The sequence below is a fragment of the Gorilla gorilla genome, chromosome 12 (assembly GCF_029281585.2).
Source record: "Gorilla gorilla gorilla isolate KB3781 chromosome 12, NHGRI_mGorGor1-v2.1_pri, whole genome shotgun sequence".
Lineage (NCBI taxonomy): Eukaryota > Metazoa > Chordata > Mammalia > Primates > Hominidae > Gorilla > Gorilla gorilla.
This window is the reverse complement of record NC_073236.2, coordinates 52,329,030-52,333,979: the sequence shown is the minus strand read 5'-3', so window position 1 is coordinate 52,333,979 and position 4,950 is coordinate 52,329,030. Positions and strand designations below refer to the sequence as shown.

General features: G+C 44.7%; 1 non-coding gene across 1 annotated transcript; it reads right to left on the bottom strand.

The window, feature by feature from the left end:
- Positions 1 to 1,175: 1,175 nt before the first annotated feature.
- LOC115933697 (U6 spliceosomal RNA) lies at positions 1,176 to 1,282 on the bottom strand. Its single transcript, XR_004069551.1, has one exon. It is a non-coding gene; the product is annotated as a U6 spliceosomal RNA (small nuclear RNA).
- Positions 1,283 to 4,950: the final 3,668 nt, after the last annotated feature.

Below are 4,950 nucleotides of genomic sequence, written 5' to 3'. Positions count from 1 at the left end.
AGGGCTTTATTTTATCTATAATCTTGGCCAAGTTTTAACACATTTTTTCTAAGTGCCAGAGGGTAGACATTTTAGGCTTTTTATTATTTTTATTATTTTTTTTGACGGAGTTTTGCTTTTGTTGCCCAGGCTGGAGTGCAATGAGGCGATCTCGGCTAACTGCAACCTCCACCTCCTGGGTTCAAGTGATTCTCCTGCCTCAGCCTCCTGAGTAGTTGGGATCACACGTGCCTGCTACCAAACCCGGCTAATTTTTGTATTTTTAGTAGAGACGGGGTTTCACCATGTTGGCCAGGCTGGTCTCCGGCTCCTAACATCAGGTGACCCACTCACCTCTGCTTCCCAGAGGGCTAGGATTATAGGTGTGAGCCACTGTGCCCGGCCACATTTTAAGTTTTGAGGAGTACATGGCCTCTGTCCACTACTCAGCCATGCAGTATCAGTGCCAAAGCATCCATAGACAATACACAAAATGAATCAGAAAGGATGTGTTCTGGTAAAACTTTATTTATAGACATTGAAAATTAAATTTTATATAATTTTCTTTTCTTTTTTTTTTTTTTTTTCAGACTGAGTTTTGCTCTTGTCACCCAGTTTGGAGTGCAGTGGTGCAATCTCGGCTCACTGCAACCTCCACCTCCAAGATTCAAGATATTCTCTTGCCTCAGCCTTCCGAGTAGCTAGGATTACAGGCGCCTGCCACCATGCCCAGCTAATTTTTGTATTTTTAGTAGAGAGGGGGTTTTACCATGTTAGCCAGTCTGGTCTCGAACTCCTGACCTCAGGCGATCCACACACCTTGGCCTCCCAAAGTGCTGGGATTATAGGTGTGAGCCACCGCCCCCAGCCATAATTTTCTTTTCCTTAATTTAAAAAAATACACAGCTGGGCATGGTGGCTCACAGCTGTAATCCTAGCATTTTGGAAGGCCAAGACAGATGGATCACTTGAGGTCAGGAGTTCGAAACCAGCCTGGCCAATATGGTGAAACCCCGTCTCTACTAAAAATACAAAAAAATTATCAAAGCATGGTGGTGCATGCCTGTAATCCCAGCTACTCAGGAGGCTGAGGCAGGAGAATCACTTGAATCCAGGAAGTGGAGGTTGAAGTGAGCCAAGATCATGCCACTGCACTCCAGCCTGGGTGACAGAGCAAGACTCTGTCTCAAAAACTAAAGAATATGGAATGCTTCACGAATTTGCATGTCATGCTTGTGCAGGGCCCATACTAAACTTCTCTGTATCATTCCAATTTTAGTATATGTGCTGCTGAAGCGAGTACAACATTTTATATAATTTTTATGTGTCAATAAAGAGTACTCATCTGATTTCTTCCAACCATTTAACAATGTAAAAATCATTAACTCAGGCTATGCAAAAACAGGCAGTGGATGGGATCTGGCCCAAGCGCTGTGGTTTACTAACTCCTGATCTAGACCTACCCTGCCTTCTTAAATCTCTTCTGGAGGGATCCCATTAAGTTGGGGAAGATGGAGTTTCCCCAAGTTTGTGTGGCGGTCTGTTTTCCAACTTGCTAGGGCCTAGATCCTGTCTTCTAGATGTTTTGACTTTTCTTTTTTTTTTTTTTTTGAGACAGAGTCTCACTCTGTTGCCCAGGCTGGAGTGCAGTGGCATGATTTCAGCTCACTGCAGCCTCCACCTCCCGGGTTCAAGCAATTCTCATGTCTCAGCCTACCAAGTAGCCGGGACTACAGGCATGTGCCACGATGCCTGGGTAATTTTTGTATTTTTAGTGGAGACAGGGTTTCACTATGTTAGCCAGGCTGGTCTCGAACTCCTGACCTCAGGTGATTTGCCCACCTCGGCCTCCCAAAGTGCTAGGATTACACGCATGAGCCACTGTGCCCAGTCAAGATGTTCTTTCTGTGTCACCTGTCAGGCTCTGACAATCAGCTACCGTGTTCCAGCATCACTTGAACCCTTTTAATAGGACTCCTCTTCCACTCAGCCATGCCTGTTCTGAAGCATGGATAAAACGCAACAGAATACACACTTAAATTAGTTGGTTGAATTTTTATGGCATGTAAAATGGCTGATTTTTTTTTTAATAAACAAAAAAAGAAGAAAGAATATACACTTAAGAGTGGCTTATAAAGAAGCTTTAAAATCTGGATCTTGAAGCTCTCAACAGGGCACTAGTTGTTCTGCTCTGGGTACTTCCAGCTGCATTTTGCAGAGGGTGCGGATATGTTTGCCCAGAAACAGGCTTGCAGAGGCTAATTCTGGCTTCAAGAGTTGCTTTCTCCTGACCAAGAGGATTGAGGAAAGAAAGCCCCCTGCCCTCTTTATCAGGGATTTCCTGTGGGTGGAATGAAAGACTGCTTTAGGGTACTTTGGGAATAGATTTTTATCTGCTTTGGCAGTCTCTCAAATGAAAGACCAGAAAACACACCTTGAATGTCAGAAAAAGGAGTTTCCTGCAGAGAGCTTTGCAAATCTTTTGTAATTCCAGTGGAGTCCTGGGGATTGTGCCCAGTGCCTTAGAGCAGAAATTTCAAACCTGCCGGGTGTGGGTGAGTACCAGCCTTCCAGGTACCTCCCCAAGCCAAAAAGTCAATACCAGGAAAGGAAGAGACGGGTTTTGCCTTGTTTTTGCCTTGTCTTGGGGTGAGCCCAACAGTGAGAGGGAAACCCTAGTACAGATGCAAACAAAAGGGCCCACGACATCCTATAGCCCAGTCCTGGAGAGGGGGCAAAGAAAAAGTCAAGGCCCAAAATGCACTAGTAATAGGGCCTTCCTTGACCAAGGAGGATGCAGATTTACTGGGGGCTGCTTCCAGAGTAACAAGTACAAATTCCTGTGCCGTGGGGTGGAGCTCATGCTACATTCCCTCTCTCTCTGCAGGCGAAGGTACTTATGCCTCAGGTCCATACCAAAAGAGGGTGGAGGTAGGGAGAAGGGAAGGTCAAGGCAGACCCTCCTCTTATTAAAGTGAACTGAAGTGTAGACCGAAGCCGTGAGCCTTAGAGAGAAGCAGCTAAATGCAAGCACTGGTACTGGTCTGACCAGACCTGAGCCCTTCTCTGCAAGGTTTTGCCAGGAGTTAGGGGATTTTGTTTGTTTGGTTGGGCTGGCTGGTTGTTGGTTAGTTGTTCCAGTAGTAGGAAATGTTTAGAGCCTCAAAAACAAGCCGAATTTCTTTCGCAGTCCTTTTTCCTTGCAAAAGCCCGGCAGGCAATCAGAGGTAGGAGTTCATTATTCTGACAGGAACCAATTATCAACAGTTAGCAGAGGACAGGCAAAACCCCAGAGGGAGAAGGGTCCTTTCTCCCTTGAACACTGAATAAATTGAATTCAAGAGATAGTTTAACCTAGTAAGTGTTCCTAAATTGTTGTTAGGATGCAAAGGTGAGGCCCCATGAGATAGCAAATAAATATGCTTTTCATTTTTCAGAAGATGAACCTGATGCCTAGAGTTCAAGAAAGATTTGCAACCACTGAGTGACAGAACTAGCTGCATTGGGATCGAAAAGCAGAGAAACAGAAAAGAAAATACACTCCCCGTAGTAAACTGTAAACATGAAACAGAGCAGAACAGCAAAGAGGAAAAAAAATAGTAAGCTGACAGAAGTTAGATCAAACCTATGTGTTGGGACAATAAATGTGGGTATAAAAAGCTCACCCACGGGCCAGATGCAGTGGCTCACACCTGTAATCCCAGTACTTTGGGAGGCTGAGGGGAGTGGATCATTTCAGGTCAGGAGTTCGAGGCCAGCTTGGCCAAAATGGTGAAACCGCATCTCTATTAAAAATACAAAAATTAGTCAGGCATGGTAGTGCACACCGGTAATCTCAGCTACTTTGGAGGCTGAGGCAGGAGAATCACTTGAGGAGAACTGCTTGAACCTGGGAGGCAGAGGTTGCAGTGAGCCAAAATTGTGCCACTGCACTCCAGCCTGGGCAACTCCATCTCAAAATATACACACAAGCAAACAAGAAAAAGTTCGCCCATGAAACAGAAAAATTCTTAGAATGCCTCAGACACAAACAGTTTTTCAGCATATGCTTTATGCTTTGTTTCCTTATTCTCTTACTATATAGTCAATTACATTAACAGATTTTCTGATGTTGAATCATCCCTTAATAACTAGAATCCACTCTATTTTGCCATGATATGTGATATTTTGATACATTAGTCAATTCAAACTGATAATCATTTAAAACTCTTTTGAACCATGAAAGGTCTGAGATTTTTAACCCGCTTGCAAGCTAACAAGTTAGCCTGCTATAGTGTCATGCATATTGACAAAATACGAGACTCCTGGGTCAGAGGCAAAGGACTTCATTACTCACAGCATAGCAAGTGGCATAAACATCAGGTTGCCTTGGATTCCCTTGCCCCACAAGTACCACAGGGACAGAGTGAAGGGGCCGGAATGGATGCTATACACACAGCAGGGCTTGTGCCACAGCTAAGCAACTCCAAGCTTAGGGAGACTAAATCTTTTATAAAGAGAAGTTAACAAAGCTACTAGAGGGAAACATTATTTGTATCACACTAGGCAGTAAGCAAACCTGTGTTCTGCTCAGGATAGAGGTTCTATCACTATCTTCCAAAGTTGTTGATTGTACAAACATCTTTGAAAATATAGTCTGGGGCCGGGCACGGTGGCTCACGCCTGTAATCCCAGCACTTTGGGAGGCCGAGGCGGGTGGATCACCTGAGGTCAGGAGTTCGATACCAGCCTGACCAACGTGGTGAAACCCTGTCTCTACTAAAAAAATACAAAAATTAGCCAGGTACGGTGGTGGGTGCCTGTAGTCCCAGCTACTCGGGAGACTGAGGCAGGAGAATCACTTGAACCCGGGAGGTGGAGGTTGCAGTGAACTGAGATTGCGCCATCACACTCCAGCCTGGGGGACAAGAGCGAGACTTTGTCTCAAAAAAAAAAAAAAGAAAATATAGTCTGGAACAAAAGGGCAGTTAG